This window comes from Cavia porcellus, unplaced genomic scaffold (genome assembly GCF_034190915.1).
Source record: "Cavia porcellus strain 051 isolate PalLab524CR breed Dunkin Hartley unplaced genomic scaffold, mCavPor4.1 scaffold_6, whole genome shotgun sequence".
NCBI lineage: Eukaryota > Metazoa > Chordata > Mammalia > Rodentia > Caviidae > Cavia > Cavia porcellus.
Genome location: NW_026947489.1, coordinates 21,755,250 through 21,769,314, shown reverse-complemented (window position 1 = coordinate 21,769,314; position 14,065 = coordinate 21,755,250). Strand labels below are relative to the sequence as shown.

Here is a 14,065-nt window from a genome sequence, read left to right as displayed (position 1 = left end):
TATTCTTCAGGGGAGTGTTGCTGAAATGTGTTGGGACTGTACCTTATAAGCTTGGTTTCGATTTAAACTGTTGGAGGCTGAAGTAAGGGCGGATGTCATGGTCTCCAGAGCGGCCATTTCAAGCTTAGCCCGCCTCCGCTTGTGGAAATCCCAAACAGTATAGCATCATGACTGAGTTGGGTGCTAGTGTTAATTATGGTAATTTGAGTTGTGTTTAAAGAAAACTATGTGGGTGGTTGAGCTTGTATTCTGATTTTCAAGGTCTGTATACAGCAGAGTTGGTTTTGGAAATCTGGGGCTTTAGGATTTAGTGATCTGCGGGACCTGTAATCCCAGCACTTTGGAGGCTGAGGCAAAATGATCTCTGGGAGTTTTCGGACAACTGGGGCTACTTAGTGAGGTGTTTTTGTTTTGTCTTTTTAAAGATAAGAAAAATAGAAATAAAACAATTTTAAATCAGGCTGCGTAGTTAAGTTTAAGGTCAACCTGAACTGCATAGTGAGACCCTATCTCAAAAAAAGATTGAGCGATCAGAGCCACAATTCAGTAACTGTATGAAGGGGCTAGACAGGACTGTGCTCTTTAGAGATTTCAACCTGCAGTCTCAAGAGAGTTGGAGTGTATCCTTCTGGGTGAGTCTGAGCCGAAGGAAACCAGAGTATGGAGGTAAAATCTCTGAGAGTATTGCTGCAAGGGGACAAAGCTGCCACTCAGGATTGAACTTGTGCGTGCTAAGATACAAGGTCACAAACAGTAATGATGGGTTCTGTTTGCCAGTGTCCCTTCTGGGAACAGATCTAGTGATAAGAAAGCACATTTACACCCTCCACACCCTGGTGCCTTGGAAGCAGGTGTCCTGATTGCCAGGCCCCAGCATTGGTGAAAGCTATATTTTGTGTTATTTTGATGAAGAAAGAAGAGCTTTTTTTAGTCTCGAGCAATAATAGCGAATCTTGTAGGGTTTTCAGTGATAACCACAGCTGACTGTGTGCTGCTAGCACTTGATAGATTTTTGTGGCAGGGTTGGACTTTTTTCTTAGGGGGTAAGGGAAATTTATTATCTCACATACCTGGAGGTGAGTCACTTTCCATCTGTTATCTCCACTCCACGTTGGCTGGAGACTGTGTCTCCCAGGCCAATTTCTTATTCCCTCAGGACAGCTGATAGAGATGAGCAAGAATGATTTCTTAAATTTCCAAGACCTCTGTGATCTGAGGGTGCTCCAGACCTCACTGTAGACACATGCTTAGCTTGCTTTCCTGACTTGACCTTTGTGGGCTTCCAGGCACACTTTGGTTGGAGGCCCGAGTGAAGCCACAGAGAGCCTCTTCAGTTTGTTTAGTCATCCTTATTACTGGATAAGAGCAGAGGAGAATAGTGTACACAAAACAGCAGAATTTAACCTTTAGAGCTATCTGTTTGCTGTCTAGTCCTTTCAGTGAAACCCAGTGTTGGTCAGAGCTTATTGCCAGTGGTGTTGCTGGCATGAATTGCAGGTGAAGTAAATTGTGTAACATATCGGTCACTCCTTTGTAAGTGCCCTAAGAGGCTGAGGTTAAGATTCGATTCTCCAGTTCTTGCTGTAATCCCTGTCATATGCTGACACTAGAAACGAAACTTCTTGATCCTTCTCCAAGAGCCCTTTACCGGGCTGACGTCTGTGTCAGTAGGTGTAGGCCCAGTGATACATCGCTTGCAGCTCCCAAGAGCTCACAGCAAATGTTGTTCCTCACTCGTGCTGTGTGGCCACTGTGTTGCCTCTACTCTGGTGCCACTGAGGCCCAGGCTGCCCCCTCAGCTTGGGCTGTTACAGTGACACCGCCCATCACAGGCATAGTTCACTGCTCAGCACGTCACAGGCTCACACCCAAGGGGCTAGGAAAGCACATGCTACTGCATGTGCAGGAGGGAGGAGGCCTGGAATCCTCCTAAGAATTTCTAATGATGCCCACAGTTTTTCATTGATTCTTTTAGAGAGAAAGCTGACATTTGATTCAGTAACACTTTGTAGGAGGGAACCTAGAGCCTTTGCTTTTGGAAAAATAGAGGAATATTCTGTTCCTGTTTTTAGTTTTTTTGTTTTTGCTGGTTTTTTTTTTTTTTTTGTGTGTGTGTGTGTGTTGTTTTTAGTATTTTGAGACAGGGTCTTGCCGTATAGCCCAGGCTGGCCTCGAACTCGAAGAGATCCTCCTATGTCAGCCTCCCAGTGCACAGGTGTGCGGCACCTTGCCTGGCTGAGGAATGGTTTTGTAGGAAAGAAACGTGGCTGTGTCTCAGGCAAACATGTCTTACACAGCAGCTTTTCAGTTTCTCTTACATACTCCTATGGGAATTTAAAGTGACTGAAGAGTCTTCATTTCCCTAGCAGAATAAATTGTAGGCAGGCTCTTGCCTCCTGCCAAGGGCTTTAGTCAAGCCATTGCTTTACCTCGGCTCACTGCCCTGGTGATGTGCGGGTGCTGGCTGAGAGCACTTTCTCCTCCCTCTGGTTACTAGCTGGACAGTGGACCTTCACAAGCCATTCACTGTGATGGCACTGCTAAGTGTGGAGCTATAGCTATAAAGACAGGAAAGATAAAGATAAAATTTGTCTTTTATACAAAAAGTACAGGAACTGACTTTAAACAGGTCATGAAGTTGGAGATTTAGCTCAGTGCTGCAGTGCCTGCCTAGTAAGTGTGAAGTCCTGAGTTCAATTCCTGGTACAAAATAAACAAAATAAACAAAACCCCCCCAGAAAACAGGTTATACCGTGTGTATGTTCCCCATGTCTCGGTCTTTGTCCTTTAAGCTGGGACTCCGACTACATAGACCACTCTCCATCTTGGCTTTATTGCCAAGCACAGCAAGCAATTAAATCCTACTCTGCTGCTGCAAGGCAAAGTCTGAGCTGGCGCCCAGATAAACAGGTAGGTTGGCTATAGATTGTTCTCTCCGAGCCTGGGAACCCCGGGCTGCAATTAGTCCTGACTTGGTGGGTAGGACAAGGAGTGTGCACAGCAAAGGTCATGGTCGCAGTGCGGAGTCTGAAGCAGATGACTCTTCCTGCCTGGGGAAAGCAGAACACTACATTTACATCTTGGTCGCCGTCAAATGCTTGTGACTATCTCTCCTTATGACTTTAAGACTTAGGGTCCCCTCTAATTGACATGTTTTGAAATTTTGTTTCTTTGTCTTTTTTTTTTTCTATTTGAAATAAAATGGATTTGGAAAAAGTTAAATTAAAAAAAAAAAAAAAAAGACTTAGGGTTCCCTTCTACAGACAGGCAGCTGTGGAGCCTGCAGGGCTGACAGGTGCCCTGCTGTCCCCGCCTCAGCTGCTCATGGCACTGACAGGCGGTGGTCCTCGTAGAACCTACAGCCACACATTACCTGCACTTTGAAAACTGCATGATTGTGCTCCTTTTCAGGTCCAGAACCCTCGTCCTTGAGTTTATACTTTTGGTGTGGTATTCAATGTTAGTTATAGAAGGCTCAGGGAAGGAGAAGAATGTTTCTGCTTATGGGTGGGGGTGGGGGGGCTGGGGGGGGTGGCGGTGTGCCCCTCACCTGTGGGACAGGCAGGGAATGCACACCTTCCCCACAGCTCTGTCCCAGGTCCCCTTCTCGGTACCTCCACCCATAGAACTTGTCTGCTTTGATACAGATGGATCACAAAGCCACACCTCACCAGGTCCCAGGCTGAGACAGGTGCTGCTAGGAGTGTTCACCCTTCTCCCTGTGGGAGACCTGCACCAGCTCAGACCAGACCCACCTGTCTTTCCACTCTGCCTCCCTTCCCACCTGCCACTTCCCCACTTTCCCCCCCTGTCTTCTTACTCCTGATTCCCAGTGGGAACCACCTTCAAGGGGTGACATCTGCCTACTGCGCCTTCTGCTTCCATGCAGTCACTAGATGGCGCACTTGATTCTGATCGTTTCTGGAGTCCACCTCTGCCTCTCCTTTTCTTCCTGTTAACGTTGCAGGTGCCGAGCACCTCAGCTCTTGCTCACCATAGCAGCTCTTTCCAGACTCTGCGCCCCCCTCCCGCTTCCTTCACCTTTCCACAGAACGCAGGGTTCCATCGTCTCCGCATCCACATGCTTCCCCCTGCCCTGCCTGGATCCTCAGCCGTAGCCCTCAGGCTGCGCGCTGGAACAGGGTCCTGACCGTCTCCTGCCCTCTGCACAGGCAACTCCCCATGTCACCTCCTCCCATGCTGCCCCGCGGTACTCCTTCTGCCCCTTTAAGATTTCCAATAAGACCCGGCACGAACTGACTTCAGCTCCAGCTCGAATTGTCAACGCTGCTGTGTTGTACTTCTCCAGACTACTTCTTTTCGTGCTCCAAGTCAGATATGTTCGCTCCTAATTGTTCGCAGCAGATGGTAGACTGTTGGGAGTGGTAACCCTTTGTCAGTCCGCCAAACAGTGCTCTTTCCATAGATAACTGCTTGCCACGGATTAGAGGCGCTTCCTTATTCTATGGCTTTCTTTTCTTTCTTTCTTTTTTTTTTTTTTTTTTTTTTTTTTTTTGGGTACCGGGAATCGAACTGAGGACCTAGCGCTTGCCAGGCAGGTGCTTATGCCACTGAGCAAAATCCCCAGCCCTATGGCTTTATTTTCAAAGCACTTTTCTGGTATAATCTTTGTGTGGCATAACTAGAGGCCCATCCTTAAAAAGCAGATTCTAGTCAGACGTTGACTCCGTGGTCATGACCTGTGAGCACTCAGCTGGTTTCGGGGCGGGCCTTTCCTTTGCCTTTGCTCCCTTGGGCAGTGCCCTCTAAGGGCACTTAGCAGGAGCCCCGAGTTGCTGAGGTGAAGTGGCTCTGTGGCTTCCAGCTGTACTGGGCTCCGCCTGTGTGACGCAGGCAGCCTTCTTAACCAGCCCCATTGTGAAGCAGGGATGTACTGTTTTCTTGATGCTTACACTCACTTTTGAGGAACATTTATGATTTAAGCATCTCAAGCCTAGATTTTCTTATACTCAATGGTATGTCATAGTTTAATTAATTGGTAACTTTTCCTGTTATAGTAGTATAAAATAGTGTTTTCCAATCTGTGACATCTTGGATCTGATGAAATACATGCACCATTTTCAGTTATTTTGAGGGTTGGGATTTGTACGTGCTTAGCTCAGTAAATAGTAGAATTGTCCTTATTTTTACTTCTTGCCTAACAGTCTGTCCACCTCCAGAATTACCCCTTCAAGCGTCCCTTTCCACAGCTGCGCAGTGATACACTGAGAAGCGTGTTCTCGGCCGTCTGCCTCCTTGTGTGACTGATTCAGACACTGTGTCCCATGCTGCAGGGATCTTCGGGGGAAGGCAGCCTCCATCCTTCTTCCTCTCCCTCATCCACCCCCTTCCTTGAAACTCTTCTGAATGTTAAGGGGCTCTAAATGATTGAGGGGATTGTTTTATGCAAGTGAATTGTCATGAGTATAGGAAAAAAGGTGGGGACCACTGCCAGAAAGGCAGTGAAAGCCCCTCGACTTCACATGCTAAGATCCCCAGAGCCCTCCCAGTGTGCCTCTTGAGCTCACCTCTTGCTGCCTCCTGCTGTGCTCCAGGTACATGGAACTTCTTGGATGAGTTGTCTTTGTAAGTTTATGACCAAGTATCAGTGTGGTGACAGGGTGCAGCAGCAGGCCATGGGCCATGTCATGGATAATAATTCTAAAGGAACAAGAACTGTGCTGATAGAGAACATTTAGGGCACAGGTTTATAGCAAGTGTCTTGGCTTACCTGTGTAACCCCAGCACTTCGAGAGACTGAGGCAGGAGGGTTGCAAGTTCAAGCCCATCTTGGCCAATTTAGCAATTTAGCAAGGCCCTGTCTCAAATAATGAAGAGTTGGGGATATAGCTCAGTGAGAAGTCTTGGCTTCAGTCCTCAGTAACACATACACACACATAAAGAGATTGATTAATTAATTAATTTGTGGGTCCAGGAATAACATTTGGAATTTCTTTTGATGGTCAGATTACTAAATTGTGCTTCACTTATATGCCTGTCTGCCATTGGCTCAGATAGGGGAACTGATAGACTCCTAGGGTAATGAGCAGGGCCTTTCCCTTGTTCTTCAGAGGAGATGAAGGGCCATTGGATGCAATAGTTTGATACACATTTGGGCTCCCTGCCAGTCACTGCTGCTCACCAGGGACCAGACAGCTGGGATCAGCAGTGAGCTCTCTTCAGTGATGCTGAAGGATCTCTGTCAACCAGCTGAAGGATCTGTACTCCCTCAAGAGACAAAGAAAGAGTCTGGATAAGATAGTTTGATTATAACTGCCAAATTAACTACAAGTCACATACTTATTAAATGTCAGGCATGTAGTAACTACAGTGTCTTTTGTTTCTTGCATCTTTTTTTATTCCTTACAATAGCCTGGTAGTTGAATGTGGTGATGGCATACCTGTAATTCCAGCAATATAGGAAGTTGAAGCAGGAGGATCATAAGTTCAAATCCAGCCTGAGCAAGGCCCTGTCTCAAAATAAAAAATAAAAACAAAAAGGCTAAGATGTAGCTCAGTGTGAAGGCGTGGGATTCAATCCCCGGCACTGGGGTGGGATGGATAAACCTGGCACTACTCAGTGTGGTTCTCCCCACTTTACAGGTTAACCAACTGAGATTTAGAGCTAGGAAGCCTCAGTTTCTCCAAGATCATACAGCTATTCAGTGACAGAGCCAGAATTCAGAGCTGACTCTCTGATTTTGGACCTGCAGTTTCCCCTACACTGCACAGCAGCATCGGTAGTATCCCTTCCTGCTTTAAGTAGGCTGAGCATGGAGGAAGATGTATATGGGTTCTGTTCTGTTCCCCGATAAACATTTTTTTTTTAATTTTATTTAAGGAGAAAAGAAAAAAAAGCAGAGAAAGGGTACAAGTTATACAGATTTGCAGAAAAAAAATGAACAGTAGGAAATCACTAGTTAATGGATTACATATTGTCATCTTAGAAATAATTGTTTAAGTCACAAAATTAAAGCTTGTAAAGTGAACATTCCATCAATGATACTGCAAACAGTTCTGTTCAATGATCCAATAAGACTCGGTGATATCATTTTCTATCTTATACACTTAAATATACATGCAGTTATATAGTATAGAGCACTTTCTTTTCCTCTCTTTTGTACAATGACTATTTTACACATTTTGGGTTTCATTGCTCCCATGGTTCTTATTACTTTTTTGGAAGAGAGTAAAACCAAATGTGATATAACAGAACAGAATCGGTCAAGTCAAAAGGGTGGACATAATAGATAATGTGAAAACATAATACAAGGTGATCAACAATGGTTACCATAATGCCTCCCGCTATCTCTAATAGAATTGCCTATATCATTAGTTACAATACAATTGAACAAAACAGTAAAGAATAAAACCGACAAAACCAAAACATTGGAGACATTGTAGGTCTTTAAAAATAGATAAAAGTCAACGAGAATGGGCGTTATAATGAATCTCATTATCTTCACAGCTGATGCCTAAATTTTCGAACCTGATACTATCCAGCAAAACAGAATAGGGGAACATCAGTTAAAAACCAGATGGTGAGAGTAATACAGGGCTTTAAACTGAGATAATAGAAAGTCAAAGTGGGTTACTATAATATATCCTGCTATTTTTTTCCTTTAATTAAAAGGATAAAAATAAAAAAGTAAATAATGGAGTGGAGATTGAGATAAAAGAGGGCATAACAACGAAACAGCACAGATCAAAACATAACCATTTAAGCAGAATAGTGTTTCACCACCAGATAATACTGACCTAAAAGTAGTTACCATATTGTCTCTTTCCGCCCCGATAAACATTTAATAAAAAGACAAGGTCTGGAGCACTTTCTGTAACCCGTAGTCCTGTTTGGCATTTGAGATGAGAGAAGACGAAGCAGTAGGCTATAAAGAAGCAACGTCTTGCTAGAATACATTAGGGCGTGGCTCAGTGGCAGAAGACTGCTCAGGATGCCTGAGGCCTGGGTTCATCCCCACACTGCCCCCAGCAAAAGGCACAGAGAACGCTAACTCCTAATAAGAATTTGGGGATTTTTGTTTTGTTTTGCTTTTAAAGAAAGGGAAGTAATAATGTGCAGTGAACTTACTTTGCTCTAGTCAAATGTTCATATTTAATGGGCATATAACTAAATGGTGCTTTTACTAAAAAATCCTTCATAGGCTGGGGATGGTTGCACACAGTCCTAGAATATGGGAGGCTGAGGATGGTTATGAGTTCAAGCCCAGCCTGGGCTGCACAGTGAATCCAAGGCCAGCCTGACTACATAGCAAGACTCTTGTCAAAAAAAAAAAAAAAAAAAAAAAAAAAAGAAAGAAAGAAAAGAAAAGAAAAACAATTCTGGCACATGAAGAATAATTCCTGAGTTGCTAGGTGACTGCCGTTCCCTCTGCTCGGTGCCTCCTCTGTCCACCAGTAGTTTCAGGGCCCTGCCCCTCCTGTGAGCTAATGCAGCATTTTGTACTTAGGTCATGGTACGTATCATAGCCTTCCTTTTATTATCATGAATTCTGCTCGTGTTTTATCTTTCTTCCTTGATTTCAGGCATTCCAAGGACAGGGTTCACATTTTATCTTCACTTCCTCCTCCCACCTCTTCATGTTCTGTGATTTTAAATATATTTGAAAATAGATGTTCTTGGAGATTACATATTCTTTAGGTAGAAGCCGGTGAGTGCCTGAACCTAATACCTTGGTGCAGTGGGTCAGCGAGGTCACATGTACACACTTAACTCACTCAGCTTTGACATCTGCACAAGCAAGAAAGAGAAGTTCCAAGTGTGGACGATTTCACTCTTCGCTCCCCCAGTGTGCACCTGGGGTGAGTGAGATGGGAGATCTGGATCTGCTCTTCTCTGTGGCTGCTGCCCTGTGCGTGCGTCTCATGAGCATCTTAGAATGCTGAGAAGAGTTCTGAAGCTTACAATCAACCTTCAGCCTATGCAGGTCCTAACAAGCCAACTGAAAGGAAAAAAGTAAATACTAACTGGGCTCTTAGCCCCCACACTTGCAAGGCTGAGACAGGAGAATGGCCACAAATCCAAGGTCAGCCTGGGAGCACACAAGACTCTCAAAAAATAACCAACCCAAAAAATTAAAGCAGGAGCCATTCCTGTTGCTAAAGGAAGAATTAGCTATGTTGGCCTGTATGTGCTATTTAAGAGACGTGGAGTTGTATAGTTTGCATCTTACTCTGTAAATCTAGGGCTCACACCTGTGTGAAGTGCGATTCACTAGATGGACTCATTGTCCCTTATCAGTGGGTGAATATGTGAGTGAGAGAGAGATTGAGGAACAAATTGAGGGCTAGAGATCTTGCCTTGTGGAATTTCATGACAAGAAGACAATGTGTAGAGAAAAGTTAAAATGTCCAATATGAAGCCAAGGAAGACCATAAAAGTGGTCCAGGAGATATTAAATTAGCAAGCAAAGGAGAAAGAACTCTAAGGAGGGTGCTTTCTTGGCCTGCCTGCCTGGTGTTTTAGCATAGCTCCTCAGGACCAGAACGCTGTGCTTGGGAGTCCCTGGACACATCGCAACATCACCAACTGATGCTAATAACACATGCCAAAAAAATCCAAAGCTAAACAGAATATGCTGTTTTAGATGACGTAGGAGTATGTAATATACTTTCAAAGGTTTCCATTAAAAAGTGGGGCATGGTGGCACATGCCTGTAAATTCCAGCACTTGGGAGGGTGAGGTGGAGGATTACTGTGAGTACAAGACTAACCTGGGCTACATAGTACCTTCAAGGCCATCCTGGGCCACACAGCGAGACCCTGTCTCAAAAAACTAAAAATAAATAAATAAATTTAAAAACTTGGAGGAGCTGTGTGTGGTGGCACACATTTATAATTCCAGTCTCTAGAGGCTGAGGCAGGAGTATCACTGTGAGTTAGAGGCCAGCTAGGGATAAATAGTGAGACCCTGTCTCTAAAAAAAAAGAAAGTGATTTACTGTTTAACTGTTCACACATTCTTTTTTCTCCTTGGCTCAAAGGCCACTTTCTCAGTGAGGCTGAGTGGGCCTGGTACTTCTCTGAGTCCTCTCTGGTCCATGCACAGCCACTCAGCCAACTGGTAGAGTCTGATGACCAGACCAGACATTCGTTTTTAGGTGGGAGATGCATGGGCAGCCATAGGAATGTGAGCAGCCTGTGTTTCCACATCCTAAACCTGCTGGAACCTGGGCCATTGGAGGGAGAACGGGGTGGGGGTGGAGGTGGGGGTGGGGGGGCGGGCAGGCACATGTACCTGGTCTTTAGCGGGTGTTTTTCTACCGCCTCGTGCTTTTTTTTTTGTATTTATTTTTTGTGGACACTGGGAATTGAATGCAAGGCCTTTGTACTGAGCTACATCCCCGGACCTTTGCATTTAATTTTTATGAATTAATTGTGTAATTAGAACGTGTATGTAGTGTGTAATGTTTACATTCCTTGTGTGGAGTCTGTGCAGGTGCTCAACCCATCTTAATTCCTTTTTTTGTCGTTCATCTTTTCCCTTTCTCCCATCCCTCCTGATCCCCTTCCCCTTTGAGAAAGATTTTTCTTTTTTCTTTTTTGAAAACAGGGTCTCACTAAGTCATGAAATTACCCAGGTTGGGTGGACTTGGTGTCCTCTCACCTCAGCCTCCCAGAGTCCTGGGGTTAGAGGTACGTGCCACCACTCCCGATTTCATTTTATTTTTCTAATATGAACAAATGAGAACTAGAGCCTGACTTGGGGCCAAGATGACTCTCAAGTGACTTTCTCTTCCCGTTATTGCAGTTATTGCGGAGTCCGCCCCTAATCTTTGGCAACTTAACAGCTACCACACCCTCCAGCACAGCTAAGAAAGTGCCCATCCCCCAGGGATCTCTTCTCTCAATCTCTGAAGACCTGTTACAGGAACTGATGAAACCAGCCAAACCAAGAAAGGATAGCAAAGTTCGGTCATTGGTGTTTGGGGTTTAATTTTTTTTTTTAAATTTTAAAGATAGTAAAATCCAACAAAACAAAACAGAATGAAGCCAATTGAAACATTGCCGCAAAATTGGTATAGAACTTCAAAACAGGATACTAGGAAAACAACCGTAGCTACCATAGTGTATCTTGTTATCTTCACAATAGTTGTCCATTCCATCAGATATAGCAAAATCAAACCAAAAACAAAACACAATAAAACCAATCAAAACAGAATATTGAATAAAGTAAAACAGTCAGAACAAAGCAAAACAGAACAATATTGGGTTTCAAAGACAAGATAGAAGGGAATCCCATATTTGCTGTATTGCATACTGTCATCTTTCCAAGAGATGCTCAGACCTCTGGCCCCAGGCCTGAAAAATCAACCAGACAACATAAGCACTTGGTTGCTTTATGTGCCTTAGTTGCTGTCAACTCAGCCGGACCTCCGAACCAGCTAGGGGTTGCTTACGGGGAAGGAGGGGTACAGATGTGGACTCAGTCCCGGGGGACAGTAGGCCCTCGGGAGGCGCTGACTTTTCTTTTCCTGGAAGCCTGCACAGCTTACCGGAAAGGCTGACCAGTTGTCGTCTTGTTGGATTCTCCCGATCACAGCTAGCATTGCTGATTCTCTGGAGGTGCTGACTTTTCTCTTCCTCCCAGTGTTTAGTTTTTTATTCAGTAGACTTGTTCACTTGTCAGTGATTTGGAATCCTTTTTTAAGATTTGAGTGTTATAGCCGGGTGTGGTGGCTCACACCTGTAATCCCAGCACTTGGGAGGATCGTTTGGAGTTTGAGACCAGCCTGGGATACAAAGTGAGCTCAAGGCCAGCCTGAACTGCATAGCGAGACCCCGTCTCAAAAAAAAGACCAAAAAAAAAAAAGACTTGAGTGATATGCAGTACACCTCCTAATTGTCTAATACAGTTACTGTGACTGTGCATTTTTCTTCCTGGCTAGAGTTTTGCTGTGCAATCATGTTAGGGCAGATGGGAGGGTGTGATAGACAGTGGAGTGCGAACCTCTGTGTTTTGTGGCCCAGCAGGTTTTGTCTTCAGTGCCAAAGTCCATGTGATGAAAGTTGGGGTGTGGTATGACTGACGTCCGCTGCCATCTCGGAGAATTGTGTTTCTCTCTGCCGAGGAAGTTGTGCTAGATGGGGTCCTGTCATCCTGACAGAGAACTACATTTTGTTGTAGAAACAGCATGAGTTGTAGTAAGATGTAGCTGCGGGGCTTTTCCCTGCTACCACACCTCAGTAACATGAAGGATTTAAATTGTCTTTTGTGAGCTGCTGACTTGAGAGCTTGACATTGTCTCTATGGGAAAGTGCAGTCATTATAAGTTTAATGCTTTAAGCTTCTAGAACATGAATAATTAAAGCTTTGGAGACTGTTTTTTACCAGGGAAGAAGACTAATTTCAGTGTTGCTTACGCTTGTATTATCTTCAGGCTCCAGAAAGTAGATTATTTATAGTGATAGTTTCTATTGATATGGGATTAGATTCAGAACTTCCTGTGACTTCACTGAGATATGTAGCCCAGGATGGAACCCTGGAAGCTCCTGCACCCTCTGACCTGGACACAGACTTGTCTCCGCCTCCAGCAGTCAGAGCCAGGTTCCCAAGATGTATCTGTGTCTCAAACTGATTTTCTTTTTCCTCTGAGACTGTCAGCCTGTTAGGAAGCTAGTAGCTCCTGTTAATCTCCTTTATCCGTCAAGGTTAATGCTGGGTCCTAGACAGTAGAGCATGTTTCCTAGTGCCAAACTGGGAGGCCCTGCTGGGGGAACCTGGACCTTCAAGCCCACCCTTCTGTCCATTTCACTAACACCTATCCCATTCACTTGTCAAGCACAGAGCACAGCACAGGGCACAGCCCTGGGCACTGGGGAAGAAGGTGACAGGTAACCAAGCTGCTCTCCAGGAAGCGTAGTCAGTGAGAAGAGGCAACAGTGAAAACGGTGTGACCACACATTGAACTGTGCCTCTCTCTGTAGTGTCCCCAAGCAGAGGGTGCTAACACAGCCTAGAGAGGACTTGTTAGCCATTTTTGAATTTGGTTGTTTCACTTGTTGGGTTTTAGTGCCTCAAACTGGAAGACTGTGTCTGATTTTTACAGAACTAAGCAGGATGGCATGAGGCACAGAAGGTAGTTCAGATCCTGGGCGTAGTGGCTCATGCCTATAATCCCAGTACTTGGTAGGCTGAGGCAGGAGGATTGCTGCCAGTTCAAGGCCATCCTGGGCTATAAAGTGAGTTCAATGCCAGCCTGAACTGCTTAGCGAGACCCAAACCTAAAACAAACAAACAAACAAGATCACTGAGCTACACCCCAGACAGCCTGTTTATCCCCCTTTCTCTGATGCTGTCTAATCTCATTTTCCAGTTTCAGTGTGTTTTACAGTGGCTGCTGATCAGACTTTTGTTGGCTATAGAATTTATGGTTTAAGCTCTTCAGGAGAGTCCAACTCTCCAGGAGTCCTATAGTTGGCCCTAAGCCCTGTTAAATCAGCATACACCAGATGCAAGGTGTATGCAATCAGCATACACCTGATCAAAATATATGGTGAATTTTGTTGTTGTTGTTTTCGTGACACTGAGGCTTAAACCTAGGGCTTCCACGCTGAGCTATGTCCCAACACCCCCTTTTTTTTTTTTTGAGGCAGGGTCTTACTAAGTTGTTCATGCTAGCTTGAACCTGCACTCTTCTTGCCTCAGCCTCCCAGAGTGCTGGGATAACGGTTGTATACCACTGTGCCTGGCAGTGAATGTTTAAATTTTAAAATTTATTGCTATTAATTTCCCTTAAAATATTCTCCCTCACTTCAAACACACTTACCCGAAGCAATTCTGAAAGTCCTCCTTCATGAGTATCTTTATAAGCCATGATCAAAAGTATGGCAAATGCTGCTGCTAAATAGCATCCAGGGGTAAGGCGGGCTCCTAAATGTAGGTAGTGATGCTCATCTACGTTACCCACTAGGTCTGGCACTTGAAGACCTCTGGCCCTTCCCTAAAGTCAATAAGACCATGAAAAGTCATTGTTTTGAATCAATTCAAGAAATTGAAGCAGCCACAATAGAACAGCTAAAGATATACATGAAAGAAGGCTCCTAGA

General features: G+C 44.6%; 1 protein-coding gene and 1 long non-coding RNA gene across 3 annotated transcripts in view; one reads left to right on the top strand and one right to left on the bottom strand.

The window, feature by feature from the left end:
• Ap3s2 (adaptor related protein complex 3 subunit sigma 2) overlaps window positions 1–14,065 on the top strand; it is a 54,431-nt gene that overhangs the window by 22,289 nt on the left and 18,077 nt on the right. The gene's annotated exons all lie outside the window — the stretch shown is intronic.
• LOC134476379 (uncharacterized) lies at window positions 6,094–13,650 on the bottom strand. Its single transcript, XR_010047963.1, has 3 exons — window positions 11,513–13,650; window positions 6,402–6,470; window positions 6,094–6,228 (listed from the first exon to the last, which is right to left on the bottom strand). It is a non-coding gene; the product is annotated as an uncharacterized LOC134476379 (long non-coding RNA).